Genomic DNA, 24,383 nt, shown 5'->3' on the forward strand with positions numbered 1-24,383 from the left:
AATCAGACTGATAATTGATTTCCCAGGGATCTATTCGTCACTGTCAACTACCCTTGATGGCCGACATCTTGACATTTCATGGACGCCTGGTAGAATCTGGTACCCGACCGATTTTATATATTCATACAGATATGATATTGGGGCTCATTCCGGATATTATTTGCCTGAAATTATACAGTAGCGTTATTTCCCACTACTTAAGTTATCTTAATATATATAAATTACGTAGACTCCTAAACTAATGACCCGATTTTAGTGGGAATTACTTCATAGAGTGCAGTTTAGTCCAACTTGAGAGATAGGATAGGTTTTATTATATTACCTAAAGTCTTAATTAATTTACATTTAAATATTATTGCAATCCTACAGGATCGCATAGTTTGAATAAGATTTTAAAATCAAGCACACGAAGTATATATTAAACATAAACTATATAATTCGTAATCTGTATTATCTTTATATATAGATAGGCCAATTTATCAAAGCTGCACCTTGTAGTGTAGAGCCATACATCCGAAACGAACTCGACGGCAAAGTAATCAAAATGCTCGCTGCCATTGTTAACTCCAACACCCACCCTGTGACCAACTCGGGCAATATTCACCCTTATTTTATTATGAAATTGTATCATAGTTGCTTGTCGTCTCTTATGCACACTCAGCTTTGCCCCCACTGCTAATTAATATAACTTCAGTACATTTGAAGTAATTGGTTGGCATAAAATGAGTTATTTGCTGCGTGGTTCGGTATTGTTCGAGATTTCAGTAAGCCGATGGTGAAAGTTGTGATTGCATTTTGGTTTGATTTAAATTTGTTCATGTACAAAGTTTTAATTGCAATTATAATGAACATGCTGTAGTTATATTATATATATAGTATGAGGATATATCAACCGATCTCCCGGCCAAGTTGGAATATTATATACTCCTTCCGGGATTGTTTTAGAATCTGGATGTGTGGCGGTCCTCCAAAGTGCGGTTTAAAGGAGCTTTCTTCCACGTTCTACAAAGCTGTGGAATGAACTTCCTTGTGCGGTGTTTCCGGGACGATACGACATGGGTACCTTCAAAAAAATCGCGTACATCTTTCTTAAAGGCCGGCAACACTCCTGTGATTCCTCTGGTGTTCCTCAATATTTATCTATGCAGTCAAGGTCAAATAATCTTTATTCAATTAGGCTTAAACTAAGCGCTTTTCGTCACTATAAATATTTATTTTAAATTACTTTATTAATTTTTAATCTTACCATATGTTAGTAAAAAGTTGAGCTCGTGACAAGAACATACAAGAAACTCAACGGCCACTCTTTTCAATCAAATAGAGTATTTTATAGTGGCCGTTATATGCATAATAAATTAGTTTGTAAGGTGCTAGTTGCTACATGCAATATATGAGTCTTATTTAAATAATATAAATAATTTCATAAAAAGTAATAAATAATTAACTGTATAAATATAACTTACCTTATTTTGGATGCATCAACTTCTGATAACTGTAACAACTGTGGTATCATTAAGAAAGTAATTTATGTTATAGTAACCTTTTCCACACAAACGTTTTTTAACAATTGTTTTGAATAACGCAATACTTTTGTTTTGAACATTTTCTGGGATCTTGTTGTAAAAGCATATACATCGCCCCACAAAAGACTTACTAACTCGACTTAGCCGAGTAATAGGCATTAAAAGTTTATGCGTGTTCCTATTCCTATAAAATGTTCAACCCCAGTAATAAATTGAACCGTATCGACAGATATACTGCGGATCTACGTAAGCTCCTCAAAGTGTCAATTTTAATCAAGAGCCTTGAATACGATCGCAGCTTTTTAGTGATAAGTGTCAAAATGATATGGGTACTGTAAGGAGATCGCCACCATAAACTCATATTTCCCATAATATATCGCTTCACCAAACCCCCTTTGGAGCGTCTTGTTTCAACATTAATCTCGCCTCGCCTTCGTGGCAATATCAATAAATCAACTTGAAGTTATAAGTACCTTTATGGTTTCTTCACTGCTGGTGTACCAGCACTTTGAGTATTTTAGTACCTCCTTTGAATAATTGCAGAGTTTTACTTCTAATGTTTGGACATTATCAAATGTTTTTATTTTAGTTATTAGGAAAATCAACAGCTTTAAAAACTTAAATGATACTTAAGATAATTACAGAGAGCCACCAGTGGGAGGCTCCTTCGCACAATATGCCGGCTAAATTATCGGTACCACAACGGCCCCTATTTCTGCCGTGAAGCAGTAAAATGTAAGCATTATTGTGTTTCGGTGTAAAGGGTGTAAATGTGGTAGCTAGTGAAATTACTGGGCAAACGAGACTTAACATCTTTATGTCTCAAGGTATTGCGCGCAGAATTTTTATGTTTTTCAAGAATCCTGAGCGGCGCTGCATTTTTATGGGCAAGGCTTATCAATTACCACCAAATGAACGTCGTGCTCGTCTCGTGCCTTATTTTCATAAAAAAAGCCAATTGTAAATTTCCACAATTAGTGCTAGAGTAGAAAATGGATCTGACAACGTGAGTATATACAATTTGAAAAGTACAATTTACAGATCAATAAAGTTAAGGGTAACGTAACAACTTAAGACTATGTAAGGTTATTAGTAAAGAATTTGTTGGTTAAGGTACGTGTTACAGAGTCTACGCTTGAACAGAAGAGATCTAGATTATTATCACTACTTGACAGATTGTTGAGTTTTTGGAGCTATTAGACAAGTATTTAAAGAAATTAACTTCAAAAATGTATTCGCTTATTATTTTTAACAATAATTAAATTTTTACTTATTTTAATTAAAATAAAATACTGTTGAAAGCATAGATTTATATTAAACTAGCTTAGAGACGAACTGGCAGCCGTTTTTTACATGCTTTTTATTAGCTTCGCCTGTATGTATATTTGTTTGTAACCGATTCATTTGGGCGCGATTATGACCTAATTTAAACGGCCAAATTTCGTTCAAACTTCCTAGATTTATCAAGGACCGATGACGCTACATTAAATTGATAAATCTTTCCATTTTTCAATTTGCAAAATAATATTTCATTAATTTATATAATTTTCATCTATAAGGCAGGAAATGATGTTAATTTTAAATTACAAAATACAATTTCTATTTTTTAATTATTTTTTTTAACTACTATTTATTGATTTAACAATGTTTGCGTTAGCAATAATAGTGGTTATCTGGTTTAATACTCAACATGCTAAGGAGCTAATTCCAAACGTTATTTTATGACATTGATACAATTACATTACATTATTGACAATTGATACGCCCTGCCCTAATTGTAATCAATGCAGTGCTGCTAACCGAAAAATTCTTAACGACACTACAATTATTGCACTCGTCATCTTGAGACATAAGATGTTGAGTCTCATTTTCCAGTAATTTCACTAGCTGCAACGCCCTTCAAACCGAAACACAATAATGCTTACACATTACTGCTTCACGGCACAAATAGGCGCCGTTTTGGTGCCTCCCACTGGTGGCGCTACCTGTTTATTACTTGTCAATCAAAATTGGTTACAGTAACAAAAGTTCGAAAGTACGTTACCTAATCTTAATATCAAAATTTAGTATAAGTCTCGTTTGATTTTTTAGAAGTTATTGAATATATATTTTACTAATTACGTAACGCACTTCCGGTATCAGTTTAAGGTTTATTGATATCTGTTATAGTTACGGAATGATCTCCTGGTCACATTTAACGGTTATATCCTATAATGTTTAGGAATCCATTTCTCTACCTTCAAATAATTTCTTGTTATTGTATCGTATTTCCCACACTCCAATTTCCCCAATAATTGTATCGTAAACGAAATATTATGGTCTATCTACTGTAAGCCTCATCTTTGCCTACAGATAATACAGTAGCAGTTAATGAATATTCTGTTATAGCAGACTATTATTGCATCTCTTCTCGATAACGTTGAGTATGTATGTACTCAGCGGGATCATAACCTACTCTATCACAATAGCGTTAGGATAGAGGATCGTTCTAATATAGAGTTGGATTTCAAGATAAATATGGCTACCAAGTAATTCATAAAATCATAGTTTTATTCCTTTCCGTTCCGGGAAACTCTGATAGCGCGGTATGCCTCAAATCGCCGTGAGTCTGGCTCTCACGCAGTGTTCCGTCAATTCGTATTACCTTACGTGTATTAAAAGATTGCTTGTAATGAGAGAATGATTTGAGCGAATGTATCTGACAGCTATTGATACAAGCTATAAGACCATGCAAAATAAACACCTTATAAACAAAGTAAGGGTCAGAATTTGGTGAGGGAGTAGGGTTCCGTACGGCACACTCAGTTTTGGTATATCTAAAAAAATCTAGTGCCCTGGGGCACTGCAGATTTGGTTTGAAGGGAACAATAATGTACGAGGTCCGTCACATAAATAGTTAGATTGAAGTGCAAACTCTTTGGAACCAAAAAAATACTAGCTGGTGAAATATTGATTAGATTAGAATATCTGTTGTTTCTCGGAAATGGAAGTCTTTTGTTTTAATTTTGTTGGACCGTGATCCAGTCAATGGCTCCTCTTATCGCGTCACCCATAAATGAATAAATCTCGAAGGAAAATATGGTCAAAGTCAAATAAATTTTATTCAATTAGTCTTTACCTGAACGCGTTTGAATCGTAACTATAAATATTTCATTTAAATTACTGAATCTACTATATCTTCAGAAAATGTTGAGCTCGTGAGAATAACATTACAAGAAACTCAACGCCCACTATTTTCAATCAAATAGAGTATTTTACAATGGCTGTAATATACATAATAAATTAGTTTATAAGGTGCTGCATCCAATATATAAATCCTGTTTAAATAATTTCAAATATTTCATAAAAAGTAATAAAGAATAAACTGTATAAATATAAATTATCGTATATTGGATGCATCTTTAATCTTTTAGAGCTTGAATTCATTTTATTATTTTCATCATTAGAGCCCGTGTAAGGAATTATCATAATATTTGTTTTTTGAAAATGGAAGTCTTTTGTTTTATGTTTATTGGACAGTCAGTCCAGTCAACAGCGCCACCTATCGCGCTACGCATAAATAAATGTATTAAGCTCGAAGGAAAATATACATATATTTATCAATTTTGTTTTTAATATCAGTATAGTGTAAATGCATGTCAGATTGAGAGCTCACCAGGGCCTGTTTAGCCTCGCGCGGATCATCCATTTTCTTCTGTGTCAGCCACAAACGACTTTTTCACAATAATGACAACAATTTATTCCCGTCAGCCATATTCGAGGCTTATTACGCATTCGAGGCGGCAACACTGCTATTAATTAAAACTTATCCTCTTTTACATGAATTTATAGAGAAATATATGTTACGTAAACTTATACATTAATAGACCCATTTAAAATGAAATTATTTTTATATCAAATAGGAAATTTTAACTGATATTTTTCCTACACCCATTTTAACCGTTAAAAGGGTATTTAATTGATATGATGTGATACGTTATAGAAAATAACTGCAATAACTATAGTTATACTACTAACTAGTCTTGCCATAAATATTGTATTTAATTAATTTATTTATTTAGAGTATTAGTAACAAAACCATCAGCTCAAACGAAAATACAAAAAAATAATAATATTGAAAACATTTTTCAATAAACTCGATTACAAGTAAAACCACCGTCAGGTTTAAGGGAAAAAAAATCGTGACATAAATTACACCGCCATTTTATATAAAAATTATTGCATAAATATTGTTACAAATTAAAAAACTCAAATTTGGAACGCGTTTATCGTGCTGGAAACTTCGATCATTTCCCGCTTTTTCACATATTTATCTTCAAAGATTAATAAAATCTCTATAATGGAATGGCGTGTTAAAGAAAACAGAATTGGAGTGATTGCCTTGCACAAAGGGAGTATGCCCTATGGTAGAGTATGGTATGAGTTATACGTAAGTAAAGTCTCAGCGAAGTCTAAGTACGCTGTATAGATTTCAGCCGAAGCACCAAACAAGAAAATCTCTACAACAAAATTTCTCATGGTAACAGTGCGTAAATCCTTAGATTTGTGGCCAGATGGAGTAAACTCCTATATTAACACCAACAACGTAGAAACAAGAGATGCCTTTACATTAAATAGTGACAGAAGAGTGGGTCAGGGAATGAAAATAATACTTCGCTTATAGGAACGAGTCTTTATTTGCGTTCACTTTTTCTGAACTTGCACTTCGCCGGTCTGCCGCTGTTCCTCTTGTCGGTGGCGCTTAGTACTGCTTATATACCCCGGGATCTGTTCTATTTTCAAAATACTTCTCCCATTCCATTTTGAAATTGTACTAGAAATTTCTTTTAACTATATTTATCCCGCTTGCTCATTTTCCATCCTTTTTTTTTGTTTGATTTGATCCTGAACTTACAAGAAATTTTCATTCACTTCACAAAACCTAATAAAATTCCATCCCAAATACACTGGTAGGTGTGTTGAACCCGGATCTACAGCGTCTGACCACTTTTCCGCTGAGCTACGGGTATTACTGACGGAGCTGTCAAAATTATCAATGCCTTGAATTTTGACAATTCTCGTCATGTACAACGTCAGCGTTGCTACGCGACAACAATGATATTATAGTATTAAAAGAGGTAGATATGTCACTAGCGCGCCGAAAATCAATCGCCTAAATTGAGTCAATTGGTTTCTTTGGTAGTCGCTCTCTCGATACGAAAACTGTACACACGCGTTTGTTGTTAACAGAATTGCTTACAATTTGATGTAGGTACAACATTAAAATATTATTATAATATTAATTTTTTATAAAATCAATGACACATTATCTACCTAATTTCAATGCAGTTTTACTACTTTAATGCTTTCATTACGTCATGAACTCATGAATGAATCGTAATTTAGGCATAAATCACGGTGTACGGTAAAAAATCATATCTGATGAATTAACTATATTTTTTCTATACAAATACGACGCAATTAGCAAATTAGAGTTAACTCTTTTTCGCTTGCGATAATTGCATTTAATATCCTTCTTTGACGTGTAATCGTAATGTAGTGTGCTATTGCAATGTTAAATTATTCATGTGTGAGTTAGTGTATCATTTTCGAACACCGAATGTTGTCTACGTAACCTATCTATACTTTTAAATATCATTGCGCGACAATAGTTCCTTTAATGATTATATTCTCTTTACTTTAATTTACTTCCCTGAAGTCTGAATAACAAAATCAATAGCATAGTGAAATAAGATCATGCCGAATTGTGTGTCCAACAAAAGAGATTGGTTCTCCAAGTAAAGTAACAGTTGAGTTCAGTCGGCAAGTGAGTTTCCCGAGATCGGAGATTACCGCGACAAAACTTATAATAACTTCGTATAAGACGAGTAGTGTGTGTGACAAGCAAACCGCGGGTAATTGTTAATTTTCATGTTCCCGATTTATTTAAACTTCTAACACATTTTTATTTGGGTTCCCTGTCGACAATCTAATAATAAGTATTATTGGTGAGACACATTTTGTTTTTAATATAGAAAAGATGAGATTTTTCAATATTGATATGGTCACTATAAGATTTTGTGAGGTTAGTTAATTACGTAATAAACTTAAGTCACAAAGAACCTTAATTTTTGGGTTTCTCACGAATCCTGAGCGCTACTGGGCAGCGCGACTCAATTACCATCACCTGAACGTCGTGCTCTTCTCGTCCCTTACTGTCATATAAAAAAAAAGTTTATGGGTATGACAGATACTTTGAAGGAATGCGAGTAAATTATTAAATTAAGTTCGCGTAGCAATTATAAGTAAGTTTTTATTTGTACTTGTTTATTATTAGAAATCCTGCAATGCAGTACAAGCTGCGTGGTGATGTAAAGGATCACTTCAGTTCGTAATTCTGTCGAAAAAATAAATAAAAATACAAGACCTGATGAGAAATAAAAGGCATTTTTAAAGGTAATCCCTTAACTTTGAAAAAACGTACTTCATTATTGTTCGTTTACGGCTATCATTAACAAAATCTAATAATAAAAAAGACGCTGAAGCGTATGGCTTGAGCCATGACGCTTACAGAATCAGTTTACACGGAACGTTTACTTCAATCTTCGTTGCAGGTTTTTATGAAGGGTTTCGTATCCCGACGACCTGCCTCAGATATCCTCTCGGAAATTAGATACGTATATTTCTGAATAAATGGCATGGAAGACGTAATAATGTCTCTTATTAATTAACTTACGGACTGAGATTTCTATTAGTTTCTGTCGGAAACGGGAATCTAGAACGGGCTGAGATTATGTTCTGTTCAATTAATTACTACTCTCCGATAAGGTTTCTTAAACTTATATAAAGAGGTTTAGTATTATTTTATAGAAAGCATAAGACCTTGGAGAAAAGAAGCCTTTAAAATATTTTATGGGGTGTTAGAAGTCACTTACGGCCGTTCCCAATATTCAGTCTATCTCCAGTTTGGCCTACTTGAGATAAAAATCGTAACTATCGTTGACTTTTCTGTCCCAATAAACTTATCGATGGTAACTCACCTTATCCTTACACGCTGTCTGTCAATGGGAGGACGTATAGCTTACCAGCGATAGAAGTTTGTATGGCGATAAGAATGACATATCGGGTTAATTGGGACAGCTTTCTGAATAGTCTGCTATTGATAGCTAATTACTGATAGTAGAAGGTAGTAATTTATCTCTATCTGTAGATAGTATATTAGGAACGGCCGTTAGAAGTCTATAAAAATTAGTATTTTTTGCGTGTATTTATAAAAATGTATTTTATAAAATAGATACGTATGTTATTTATTTGCTAGAACTATAATGTATTTATTAGAATTCAATCTATTTTATTCATAGATGTAGCATAAAGCTCTTGAAACCCTTAAATAAATGTGGGACTTCACTATTCTGGTGTATTCTCTTGTGACAGCCTTAAGCCGTCGGCTAACCTCGTGCCTACAAATAAACTACGTTTTGAAGCAAAGGGTAGACAATTTATCTTTCCCCATTTAATCTAGAAGTTTAGATTTAATGGTCTTATTTTCATTTAATATACCCACCTACCATGTATGTTTGAGAGTTTGAGACTATTTATCCCTATGATCGACCCCATCTATGGAAGTTTAAAATGTACACCTGTATATTTGAAGAATATTTCTAAACAGGAGAAAATATGACATACAAGTGTATACTCACAAAGATAATGAACACTATACACTCTTCTGTAGCAATTCAATCAACAAAAAAATATTTAAACAAGGAATTGACATGGATCTCTGGCTTGCAAATCAAAATTTAAAAAAAATTAAAGGATAGACCTATCTAATAGATATTAGTACAGAGATTAATTAGAGAATATAGGAGACATTATAACGCACACTGGCAAAAAAGAACTTGAAGAAAGAGAATAATTAATTATATTCGTATTATACTGTAAATACTGATTCTATATTTTATATAGAGATAGTCAAGCCCCAAAAGTCTTTAGGTAAACAAAACTCGTCAGGACCACATAATTGAAGACCTAGTAACATGTAGATCTATTCAACAAAATTCTTGAAGACGCGATAATACCAGTAACATGGTTAACAGCTGAGATCTTATTTGTACTTTAGACAGGATATCATCATGATATAAACGATGAAAGACCCATACTACTGTGATCACAAATCCGAATAAAATATTTACAAAGAGACACGCATACATATATATATACAACCACCAGAACAAACGCAATTCAAAATAATTTATAAAGCATTAAACAAATAATAGAAAACATCAAAATAATATCAAATAACCTATGCTACATCATTCATAGTTTTTACAAAAGCATTAGACTCCATAGAATATTGCTGCTTATGGAAAGCATTAGGATTGGATGGAATACGAAAAACTTACAGAAACATAACCAGTCAGATAAATACCAATTGTGAGGCACTAATACAACTTGAAATCTATATAAGAGTAGAAGATTCAGAAATAAGAGAGATAGAGGCAGGGACCCCAAAACTGTTTAACTCTGTTTCTTAACATTTATTTTTAAAGCTTAATGGGACAACCTAGATATAAACATAAATGGGCAAAACCTAAAAAAATTAATATTTGCAGATGTTGTTGTAATAATCTTCAGCACAATTCCAAACTTATAAAGAATGATTAAAGATTTACACCAAAAGAGCGAAAAACCAGGCCTAGCAATGAACATGAAAAGGATCAAGTAAATGGGAGGAACTGTAGAACCTATAAATATCATTACCTATAATAAGTTACAAACTATAGCTCGTGGATAGTTTCACACATCTAGGAAAAACGGTTAAATCAATTAATAATTGGCAAGATTTAGAAATTGAGAAACTAATTCGTATTAAATGTTTTTATTTTATATCAGATTAAGTAAAGGATATTTCAATTTTATTTTTGACTAGCTAGATACCCAGCGACGTCGCGGTCGTTCGCGTACGTATTTTTACACCTTGGGTTACATTACTGGATTTTTAGTAGGGATCCCTAATTTTTTGAAAATGTAATATAGTCTATAACACTCGGGGATAATGTAGCTTCCCAACAGTGAAAGAATTATTCAAATCGGTTCAGTAATTGCGGAGCCTATTAAACAAACATTAGTAGTAGGGATTCGCCGGTTCTGGCTCACAGTAGTAGGGATTCGCCGGTTCTGGCTCCTCGATTCTGGCTCACTTGCTCGTGATGCCTACTAAAAAAAAAAAAAAGAAGTTTGGTGTCAAACTGGTGGTTTTGATGTATTTCCGAGCGATTGCGCTGATCCGTTTTTCGATATCTCTTATAGTTTCAAAGTTAGCATTTTAAATTAAACAGATCCATAATCATTAATAATCACTGGTCATTTAGCTAATGATTGGTGAGCGACTCAATGTCTAAATTTCCATGAACATGATACAGGTAATTTACTAATTACCTCTATCACATTCGTTACTACGATTAAAAAGACAGTTTCTGTATTTATTATTTATTTTTAAAACATGATTTAAATAAAGTATATAATAAAACATCATTGCAGATTGTATCATTTTCAAAATATTTGATGAAATCATTCAAACTCTTCTTATTAAACTTAAAGTATAGATACATTATGCAGTACTCGCCACACACTGCGGTATATTCATTCTGTACTCTTGCAGTATTGTAGTTATACATTCTGCAATTCCTTTGTAAAAACATCAGCTGGAATCCCTGAGGTGGACGACCATATGAATCGAAGTATTGTCCAATACCCTGCTCATCAATGTGTATTGCAACCCAGTGAGTGCCTGGCTTATTATCACTATCTAAATTGCTGACAATATAACAGGGCGTTACAACATATATCGGCAATCGGTTTGCCGCGTAAACATTATTTTTAATACTGGGATCGATTTTGTTCAAATAATTCTGTATCTCGATTGTATTCATATTAGTTGAGAACAGGGTCTTGTCAGTTGCGAGGATTGAATAGTTATGTGGATCATAATAACATAAGCACTCAATAAATAAGGCTTTAATGTATCTTATTCATGTATTTAAAACTTATATGGTTACAATAAAACAAAATATCATTACAAGCGATTCAAATATAAATCTATGAACATTTGATGAAATTATATTTTCATCAATTTTATTATAATATAAAAGCTGATTGAAAACGAACTTTGTACCTACATACTTACGTAGTCATTAGTACAATCTGGAAATGTTGACTCCATTAAACTATCAATAATTGAACTTATCATTTAAGTGCCATTATGTTTCACCACAATATTTAAAAACCAGTACTAATCATAAACAAATTTACTTTTACGATATTTTAGTATAAAATGCTAGAACTGTTCAGAAAAATAATCATTGAAGTGGCGTATTCAGTCAAATTATTATATATTTTGTGTGTTCTGTAATTGTTGAGTGATTTGCTGCAATGGAGGTAAGTTTTATCTATTATTCACTTTGAAATTAAAAAGTAATATCATTTGTTATATTGATTATTAAGAGATATGTATGTATAATACTATTCTAAAGCAGTCTTATTGTTGTTGTAGAATGCATTCAACCCAACAATGGAAGAAACTACATATAAAACATTTTACTATCCATTATCTGAAGATAGTCAGGATTCATTAAAAGTTCCTCAACTTAAATCCTTGAAGAGGGCCAGCTCAAATGAAAATATAGATGCATTATTCGAAGTGAAAAAAACAAAACAAAAGAAAATATCATCATCAATATCCAGAGCACATGAGAATGGAAGTATTTACATTACAACTAATGCAGATGACGGAAGAAATGCATCACATTTGGTTAAAATAGAAATCTATGATCTCAATAAAATAAAAAACACGCCTGCACAAGAACAATGGAAATACGCTGATTATAGATTAAAATATTATACAATCGACAATAATGAAAGTTATAAGGACATAAAAAAGATTTTATACAATGTTACGAAGAAAATTATAGAAACAGAAAATTATAAGAAATATAATTTTAACAATAAGTAGGTAGCTATGAAGAAATACATAAATATTAGTTCAGTTTAGTTATTAGTTTATTTATTCTCTTATACAAATAATATTATTATATTTTCATCATTTGGAAAATTAAACATAACGATATGGAACTCTGCTTTGTATGTAATGAGGTTGAAAAAATGATCAAGTGAGTTATTTTCTTTGTAAATTATTTAGTATTATATTATTGATGAAATGTGGCTAATATCATTCACTTATGTTGTAGTCAACCTGTTCTACAAAGTGGAGGAGGTTTTAAGAGAAGAAGTGTAGTATTACAAGGCAGTGAAGACAATGATACAAGTACAAAGAGAGGAAGACAAGGGGAACCATCCACATCATCGGGGCTCACCAGTGTGAACGATGAAATGGTGAACTGTTCTTTATGTCAAATCTTAATACGGAAAAGATATTATGCAAATCATCTTAGAAGTAACCTCCATAAGAATAACGTAATGCAATTACATAGTACTTTAAAAAATGTCACAGTACACGAATCGGCTTTTGGTAATAGAATTATCTCATATAAAATAAAGAGTAAATCCAACCAATTACAAACATTCGAAACACCAGAAATGTTTTTGAATTCTATTAAAAATGAAATTATTTCACTATTTGAGGAATCTGTTCGATTGCTTACAATTTTTAAAGTTAATTTTATTCTGCACGCTAATTTTGTTCAAGAAACAAAAAATATTTCTAATGAATTTGAATTTCAAACATGTAGTTATACTATAATGCAGGGTGAGGATTTAAATTTTTTCTTTTCGTCCTTATGTGATATGTTGATGACTAAAATTAGCACATTTGAGAAAAAAGATAGTGGTTGGAGTCTTAAGAAAATAAATGCATTAGACATGAATATAAACAAATTCAATCCATTACGTGGAAAATCATATATTGAATTACCTAAAGAAATCAAATTAAAAAAAAGTGTTATAAATGTACAAAACTCGGATGATTTATGCTTTAAATGGGCTTTGCTTTCTGCATTATATCCAGTTACTAAGAACTCTCAGAGAGTTTCATCTTACAGTAAATATTCAAATAAATTAAATTTTGACGGAGTTACGTTTCCTGTTAAAATGACAGATATACAGAAAGTAGAAAGGTTAAATAATTTAAGTGTAAATGTTTTTGGTCTTGAATACAATTGTAAAAAGAAAGTACATGAATTAGTTGGTCCATTGTATTTAACAAAATCACGGAAAATTGTTCATATCAATTTATTATTTATTTCGCACGGAACAATTAATCATTTTTGCTACATTAAAAACCTATCGCGTTTAGTAAGTGGTCAAATTTCAAACCATGAACATGCAATCTACATCTGTGACGGTTGTCTTTTACACTTCTCAACAAATGATAAGTTATCAGCTCATCAATTGAATGATTGTTGTCATATTAAAGTGGAATTGCCTAATACAGAAAAAACTTTAAAAGATTGGTTTGAACAACCAATTTCAAACAATGTCTTAAAATTTGATAAATTTAATAAGATGTTACAAATACCCTTTGTTATATACGCGGATTTTGAAGCTTTCCTTAATCCAATTCAGACATGCTTTAACGATCCATCAAAACCTTATACAACTAATGTTCACAAACACGAAGTTTATAGTTTTGGGTACTATATTAAATGTTCATATGATGATAGTTTATCAAAATATGAAACATATAGTGGTCCTCATTGTACTCATGTCTTTATGAATCAGTTGTATAAAGATTTAGAAGTGATTTGCACAAAAAATTATTTTGTCATAAGTCCAAAACCTTTGACTTCCAATGATAATGAAATTATTTCACAATGTAAAGACTGCTTTATATGTCAATCTAATTTAAATGGTGAATGTGCATTATACTTTGACTCGCATACAGGAAATTTTAGAGGAGTTGCACACGAAGTATGTAAGACAAAGTTTAGAATTCCCTATCACATTCCAGTTTTTTTACACAATCTTAGTCAATATGACTCTCATTTTATTGTTCATGCATTAAATTCTATAGAAGGGGAAATTGATATTATTCCACAAACGAAAGAAAAGTACATTTCTTTCACAAAAACGATAAAATTAAATAATCATAAAATTCAATTGAGATTCGTTGATTCGTTTAAATTTTTACCTTGTAGTTTAGACAAACTTGTTCAAAATTTGAAGGAAGAACAATTTCAAACATTAAAATATAATTTTCCAAATAATAATGATTTTTTACGTCTTAGAAAAAAAGGAATTTATCCATATGAATTTATGTCATCACATGATTCCTTAAAACTTTCAGCACTCCCTAGTCGCGATAAATTTTACAATACATTAACTGACACACATATTTCCGATGAAGATTATGAACATGCCAAGGATGTTTGGCAACACTTTCATTGTCAAAATATGTCAGATTATTCTGATTTATATCTTAAAACCGATGTTTTACTTTTAACAGATGTGTTTGAAAATTTCCGAGCCTTATGTTTGCAAACATATGGTCTAGATCCAGCTCATTATTATACAGCACCTGGGTTAAGTTGGGATGCTATGTTAAAATGCACAAAAATTAAATTAGAATTACTTCAAGACTTTGAACAAATAGCTTTTATTAGATCGGGCATTCGAGGAGGTGTATCTCAATGTAGCAATCGTTATGCCAAAGCTAATAACAAATATATGCGAGAATATGATAAAGACACACCAAACTCATTTTTAACTTATCTTGATGCTAATAACCTTTACGGATGGGCCATGTCTCAATTCCTTCCTACAGGAGGTTTTGAGTGGGTAGATGTCACAACTAATTTTGATGTCCCTGATGATTATGAATATGGTTTTATTTTGGAAGTAGATCTAGAATATCCTATTGAACTGCATGATTTACATTCTGACCTACCCTTATGTCCCGAGAATATATGTATTGGTAATACAAAAGACATAAAATTAGTTCCAAACCTTCGTAATAAAATTAAATATGTGATTCACTACAGAAATTTAAAGCAATGTCTGACAATGGGTTTAAAATTACAAAAAATTCATAGAATTTTAAAATTCAAACAATGCGCATGGTTACAATATTATATAGATTTAAATACAAGCATGCGTAAACTAGCCACATCTGATTTCGAAAAAGATTTTTATAAATTAATGAATAACTCAGTGTTTGGAAAAACAATGGAAAATATCGAAAAAAGAGTAAATGTAAAATTATTGAGTCATTGGGAAAATCAGGGTAAAATTCTAGGCGCACAAGATTTAATTGCTAAGCCAGAATTCCATAGTTTATCTATTTTTAATGAAAATTTGGTTGCAGTTCAATTACGAAAGACGAAATTGTTCCATAATAAACCTATTTATTTGGGATTTTGTATATTGGATATTTCTAAAACTCTAATGTACGACTTTCACTATAACTATATGTTTAAAAAGTTTCAAAATAAATTAAAATTATTGTACACAGATACTGATAGTTTAATATATCAAATTTTTACAGATGATTTTTACAGAGATATAAAACCTGATTTACATTTGCGTTTCGATACCTCTGACTATACAGAAAAAAATATATTTGGCTATCCAAAACTCAATAAAAAGAAGTTAGGCTACTTTAAAGATGAAAACAATGGTAACATATTTAATGAATTTGTAGGACTTAGATCTAAAATGTATGCATTAGATGTTGAGGGAAAATTCACAGCTAAAGCTAAGGGGGTTAATAAAAGTGTTACTAAGAATATGAAAATGGAAAATTATAAGACTTGCTTATTTGAAAATAAGAACGAATATTGTTCAATGCTTAGATTTAAGTCAATAAAGCATAATATTTTTACTCAAAGAATAAATAAATCTAGTCTGTCATTTAATGATACCAAACGGTACATTTTACCAAATAATATTGATACCTTAGCATGGGGTCATCATAAAATAGAATAAATATTATATTAAATTTTACGAATAAATTATTATAGTTTTAAAAAACCAAATGAGAGATTATTGTATTTAGATGTATAAGTTGCGGAGTAAAACATGATGTACTGTATATTGTTTCAATTATAGATTTTTCTGTTTAAATAAATGGTGGTTTAATAACAGATTGTTTCATTACTATACTAAACCTTAACACACATAGACGTAGTAGATAATGCATCATTTCAATCATCCATTCACTGCAATAGTTGCTGGTCCAAGTGGATGTGGAAAATCAGTTTTCGTAAATAATTTTATAAAATTTTTGAATGATATCTGTGATGCAAATTTTACTCAAATCACTTGGTGCTTTGATGAAATGCAGCCTTTATATAATCTCAACCACATTAATTATCTTCAAGGTTTACCTGATTTATCTATGTTTGACGGAAAAAATCCTCAACTTGTAATAATTGATGACCTGATGAGGGAATCAGATGGTCGTATTGTTGATATATTCACGAAAGGAAGTCATCATAGAAACTTAAGTGTGTTTTATTTATCTCAAAATTTGTTTCATCAAGGTAAAGGACAAAGAGATATATCACTCAACTCAAGTTATATAATATATTTCAAAAATCCTCGAGATAAAACCCAAATTCGATACTTATCTCGTCAAGTATTCCCTGAAAATCCGAAATATTTGGAAGATTCTTACAGAGATGCTACCAATGAAGCTCATGGTTATTTAATGATTGATTTGAAACAAGAAACAAATGAATTGTGTCGCGTTAAGACAAAGATATTTCCATCCGATGGATATTGCACTGTTTATGTACCCACAAAAGGGTTTAAATATGGTAAGAATCAAGAAATTTCGATCATTTATAAATGATGCATAGACGTTTAAAGACGCATAAAGATTTGTTAATTGCTCTACATAAACTGAAGCCAAAATATCAAAAAGCTTTATTAAAATCATGTAACAAAACAGAAATAAATTACATTTGTGAATGTATTCATAACGTACTGCGGGGTAACGTTGAATTGGCCGAGAAAGAAAAATCTAAATTAAAGAAATATAAAAATATTCTTCGAAAATTGGTAAGAAAAGGTACGAATAAAATTAGAAAAAATATAATTGTACAAAAAGGAGGTTCATTTCTACCGATAATATTGGGTTCTATTCTAAGTGGGTTGATTAATTCATTTATTTAAGAAAATGGACAATGCTAAAAAAATGTTACTTATTGAACCATCATTATTGGAGAAGTTAAAACAACACAAAGAAAATGATACGCCAAGATCTCGATTAGATACTGATATGCAAAATATCTTAAGCAGTGACATAGAAGATCGAAAGAAATGTATTTTATATTTGCAAACCCTTCAAAGATATCTAAACTTCGTCAAAGAGGATCGACAACCATACCACATACCACTTATAAATGATAATGATTCATATATTGGTTTTAATCAAGGTCATAATGAAATCGATACTGATTATATAAATCATGATGTGAATAAAATAAATGTAGTTCCTTCTCAAACATCAGTGGAGGTTAACAAAAATATTGGGGAAATATACACGAGCTCTGAAATACTGAAACTAATACCGAAAACATATGCTAAAAAAGGTGAACTTTTACTAAATTTGATTTCCTTGAATAAAAATAAAATAAGCTGGGATGAATCTGGTACCGTGATTATAGATAATGAAAAAATACCTGGGAGTAATATTGTGGACTTGGTGAGTGATACCTTGAGAGCTCTTCAGAAAAGTGAACCTATAGGTTGGGAAAAATTCGCAACAACTTTAAAGGAAATAAAAGTACCACTCACTTATATCGGGAACCCAAAGCGAGTGGATTTTATAAACCATTTGCAATTAAAAGAGGTTGAATCTAAATCAGTACCTGACGAAGAATTTTCTACACCAACAAGTAATAAGTACACAGGGAAACTAAAAAAAAGATTGGACTGGGAAAAATGGACCCCATATTAGAAATAAATAAAATTTATTATGATGCATCACATCCTGCTGGCTACAGCACTATTGATAAATTGTCAAAAGCAATGAAGGGTAAAATGGACAGAAATAGTGTCTTAAAGTGGTTACAATCACAAGAAACATATACATTACATAAACCTGTTCAAAGAAAATTTTCTCGTAACAGATATATTTTGTCTAATATTAATGAGTTATGGCAGGCCGATTTAAGTGATATGAGATCTTATTCTGAATATAATGATGGTTTCAAATACATACTTTGTGTTATTGATGTCTTTAGTAAATATGCGTATGTTCGAGCAATGAAAAAGAAAAACTCTGAAACAGTTAAGGAATGCTTTGAAAGTATTTTTGCTGAAGCTAATACTACACCTACACATATACAGTCTGACAAAGGAACTGAATTTGTTTCCAAATATGTACAAAAATATTTTAAATTAAAAAACATAAATTATTATACAACCAATAATCCAGATATTAAAGCAAGTATTGTCGAAAGATTTCAGAGAACTCTTAAAACGAAAATGTGGCGCTATTTTACACACAAAAATACTCATAAATACATTGATGTTTTACAAGATCTAGTGCATTCATATAATCATAGTTTTCATTCTAGTATAAAAATGTGTCCATGTGATGTTAATAATACAAATATAATGAGTGTATGGCAAAATTTATATGATAGAGAAAGTAAGATAAAAACATCAATTAGTATGGTGAATCCAAGAATTCACGTTGGAGATTATGTTAGAATAACAAAACATAAACATATTTTCCAAAAAGGATATGAATCAAATTGGAGTGACGAAATATTCATCGTATCTACCATAATACACCGATCTCCGTTTGTAGTATTTACTTTAAAGGATTTAGAAGGCGAAGAGATAGTTGGTACTTTTTATGAAAAAGAGTTACAAAAAATCATATTCGACCCCACTACTAAATACAAAATAGATAAAATAATACGCTCTCGATATACCGGTAACAGAAAAGAATTGTTGGTGAAGTGGAGAGGTTATCCAAATAAATTTAATAGCTGGATATTAGCTTCTACTTTGAAAAAAATATGAATAAAGATAGTTTTTATTTAACTTTACTAAGCAATAGTTCTATGGATTATTTTCCTGATAATACAACAACATTATTTTCTACGAAACTGCCAAAACCAACAATACTAGAAGGTGAATGGAGGGTTGGAGTAGTAGAATTTCAGTACCCATGCACTATGTTCACCGTTCAAGAACATGAAAACATTATTTATATAACAAAGTTGATGCAAGTACCCAATGAAAGTAAACCGTCATATGTTTATTACAAGACACATATTCCAGCCACAAATTACGATAACATAAATCATATTTTGATAGCACTGAATAACACTCGAGAAAAAATTAAATTTAAGTGCGATGAGGTTTCAAGGATTGTAGTTGCTACGATAACGGATGAATCCATAAAATCTGTAACTCTATCACCTAAATTATGTCTTCAACTAGGGTTCGAACCAAACAGGAATCTCGTTGAAAAAAATTTTGGAAAGTGTCCAGCTAATTTGCATTTGGGTTTACCCTCTCAATTATTTGTTTATTGTGACATAGTGGAGCCTCAAATCGTTGGAGATGTTATGACACCCCTTTTACGAATAATACCATTGGATCCCTCAAAATACATATATGGAGCGTACAAAATGCACGTTTTCTCTCCTCCCCATTACCTACCTGTGATGCGTAGAGAATTTGATACAATTGAAATAGATATAAGAACAAGCACCGGTCAAAAGATACCATTCCAATTTGGAACAGTGTGCATTAAACTCCACTTTCAAAAATTATAATGTACGACAAACGTGATAATATTTCATGTCCATATGAACACTATTATACTCACCAGGCCGGATCGGGTATCGGAGTTATTTATAAAGGAGCACCGTATCAAAGAGGTCATGGAATCGGAAGTTTTCTTGGGGGGCTGTTTAGATCTATTTTACCACTACTGTCTAGTGGTGTTCGAACTATTGGTAAAGAAGCATTAAGTACCGGTGTAGGTATATTATCAGATATGGTTAATGCACGCCCCATGGAAGATTCAATAAAAACTCGTCTAAAAGAAGTCAGCTCAAATTTGAAACGAAAAGCTGATGCTAAAATAGATAATATCAACATGTTTGGATCTGGGTATATAACAAAACGAAAACGTCGTTCTGCGATCATTCCATCATTGACTGCGAAAGCGAAAGCTATTAAGAAATTAAAATTGAATCAAAAACAAATCAAAGATATATTTACTGATTAAATATGTCATTTTTACATAGTCAGTCTTGTGAATGCATTAAGTCCGAATTGGATTTATTTGCATTACCATCAACTCAAACTAGCATTGAAAGTGGACTATGGATTCATTATAAGCCCATTTCATCACTTGCTGATGATGGGCCAATAGAATTTCAAGTACCTGGGGCAGGTGATGACTATGTGGATTTATCCCATACTTTACTCCATATAAAAGCTAAAGTTTTGAATCAAGATTATACAAAACTGACAGTACCGACAGTTGTGGCCCCAGTTAATAATTGGTTACATACACTTTTCAGTCAACTTGATGTATATTTAAATCAAAAACTTGTATCGCCACCGAATAATACATATGCATATCGAGCTTATATTGAAACTCTATTGAATTATGCACCTGCTGCAAAAGAATCTCATCTCACTTGTGGTCTATGGTATGAAGATACAGCTGGAAAAATGGATGCAACTGATGAACAAAATAAAGGATTTATTAAAAGACAAGAATTGGCTAGTGAAAGCAAAGAAATAGAAATGATAGGACATTTACATGGAGATTTATTCAACCAAGAAAAATTTTTGATTAATGGCGTTGACATGTGCGTAAAGTTAGTTCGTTCTAGAGAAAATTTCAATCTCATGGCTTCATCAACTGACCATAAATTTAAAGTGTCTATTACAGATGCAACTCTTATTATTCGAAGAGCACGAATCAACCCAACTGTGTTACTTGCACATCAAAAAGTTTTATCATCTACCACAGCAAAATATCCAATCACGCGAGCAGAAGTCAAAGTTTTAACTATACCATCAGGCATTCAGGGGAAAACCCTTGATAACATATTCCTTGGTCCAATACCCAAATACCCAAAAGGTGTATAGTCGGTTTTGTGAATAATGCATCCTTTAATGGTAGTCTCACAAAAAACCCATTCAATTTCGAAAATTATGATATTAATACATTTTGTTTATACATAGATGGACAACAGATACCTTCAAAAGCATTACAGCCATCGTTTGACAGTAATATTTTTACTACGGTCTATCATACGTTATTCTCAGGAACAGGTATACATTTCCTAAATGAAGGCAATGGAGTATCAAGAGAGCAATATGCCAAAGGGTTTTGCTTGCTAGCCTTCGACTTAACACCCGATTTATCAGCAAATTCTTCAAGTCATTGGAATCTTATAAAACATGGTAGTGTAAGATTAGAAGTTCGTTTTGAATCAGCTCTTACACAAACAATTAACTGTATTGTTTATGCGGAATTCGATAATGTTATTGAAATTGATAAAAATCGTAATATTTCTGTAGATTACAGCAGTTAGAATATAATAATTAATGTTTGAATCGTTTGTATCCTTGTGTATTTTTATGTTGATTAAATACTAGATTACCTTATAAATTTATATAATAAAAATATGTATATAAAATGATATTTTGTTTTATTATGGTGAAACATAATGGCACTTAAATGATAAGTTCAATTATTGATAGTTTAATGGAGTCAACATTTCCAGATTGTACTAATGACTACGTAAGTATGTAGGTACAAAGTTCGTTTTCAATCAGCTTTTATATTATAATAAAATTGATGAAAATATAATTTCATCAAATGTTCATAGATTTATATTTGAATCGCTTGTAATGATATTTTGTTTTATTGTAACCATATAAGTTTTAAATACATGAATAAGATACATTAAAGCCTTATTTATTGAGTGCTTATGTTATTATGATCCACATAACTATTCAATCCTCGCAACTGACAAGACCCTGTTCTCAACTAATATGAATACAATCGAGATACAGAATTATTTGAACAAAATCGATCCCAGTATTAAAAATAATGTTTACGCGGCAAACCGATTGCCGATATATGTTGTAACGCCCTGTTATATTGTCAGCAATTTAGATAGTGATAATAAGCCAGGCACTCACTGGGTTGCAATACACATTGATGAGCAGGGTATTGGACAATACTTCGATTCATATGGTCGTCCACCTCAGGGATTCCAGCTGATGTTTTTACAAAGGAATTGCAGAATGTATAACTACAATACTGCAAGAGTACAGAATGAATATACCGCAGTGTGTGGCGAGTACTGCATAATGTATCTATACTTTAAGTTTAATAAGAAGAGTTTGAATGATTTCATCAAATATTTTGAAAATGATACAATCTGCAATGATGTTTTATTATATACTTTATTTAAATCATGTTTTAAAAATAAATAATAAATACAGAAACTGTCTTTTTAATCGTAGTAACGAATGTGATAGAGGTAATTAGTAAATTACCTGTATCACGTTCATGGAAATTTAGACATTGAGTCGCTCACCAATCATTAGCTAAATGACCAGTGATTATTAATGATTATGGATCTGTTTAATTTAAAATGCTAACTTTGAAACTATAAGAGATATCGAAAAACGGATCAGCGCAATCGCTCGGAAATACATCAAAACCCCCAGTTTGACACCAAACTTCTTTTTTTTTTTTTTTAGTAGGCATCACGAGCAAGTGAGCCAGAATCGAGGAGCCAGAACCGGCGAATCCCTACTACTGTGAGCCAGAACCGGCGAATCCCTACTACTAACATTCAAATCTTTCCTCTTTATAATATTAGTATAGATATATGAAAAAGAAAGAGTTGACTCAACTGTTCAAACGGTCCAAGTAGTCCTTGAAATAAGGCTGCTAAGATTCTTAGTAGATAAAACAGAGATGAACTTTAATTAAGTAACCGATTATATTGTTTCAAGACTTTGATCAAGTTTTTAATTGAACAAGATTGACACTTTCCTGAAGTTATGGACAAAAAATGTACTTTCTTTTATATAATGCTACTAAATAAAAAGTGTTAAATAGTTAAAAAAAGTTATATGATAAAAACAAAATATAATGTTTGGTGTATCACTTTGCTTTTAAGATTTTTCGAGCTAATACTTAAATGGAATACGTAAATTTATAAGGATTTAATATACTTAGTTCGGATTGTAATAAGGTTTTTTAAACTATGTTTTTACTTTTCCTTTATCAGTCTTAAGAGCGGCAGACTGTCATATTTTTCATAGAAAAGCTCGTACATGATTCATGGACTAGTAAAAAAAAAGGACTCCGCGCCGTGATATTAGCAAGTGAAGCACGTTTATGCTAGTGTGGGTGCGTTTACGGGGTATACCAGTTACACAATATTTTCTCTCTTAAATAATCATATATCGATAAATACCTTTATAGTATTGTTTTTACACTTTTTCACAATGCACGAAGATATTTTTAAAATATTTTAGTGCGACGCAAACTGATCTGTCACAAGCGATGGCAAATCTCATAATGGCGGCCGATCGGCTTGTATTAGTGTAAATGTATGCGGGGTGCCCCGCTGTTGTATATGTAAGGTGCTGCTGTACATGTAAGGTGACACGGAGTCCTTATTTTTTTACTCGTCCGTGACGTGATTATGGCATTTTAACGCATCTTTCTTAAAAAATAACTAATAGGTATCTTGTGCATTGTATCTAGGTTTCTATAGAAGCAGAAAATACAAATTTCGATATACAAATTAGTAAATTAACCCTGCAAGTATCGGCCCTTTTTTGCACATATTATTTAGCTGAACTTTGTCCATTTATAATGTACTCATTAATTATAAAAGTAAAGAAAACATTTCG

The 24,383-nt window shown here is 31.6% G+C and overlaps 1 protein-coding gene across 1 annotated transcript in view; it reads left to right on the forward strand.

The window, feature by feature from the left end:
- The window catches only part of LOC126966177 (uncharacterized), a 104,255-nt gene that overhangs the window by 57,065 nt on the left and 22,807 nt on the right, over positions 1–24,383 (forward strand). The window lies entirely within an intron of this gene.

This window comes from Leptidea sinapis, chromosome 9 (assembly GCF_905404315.1).
Source record: "Leptidea sinapis chromosome 9, ilLepSina1.1, whole genome shotgun sequence".
NCBI classification, from domain to species: Eukaryota; Metazoa; Arthropoda; class Insecta; order Lepidoptera; family Pieridae; genus Leptidea; species Leptidea sinapis.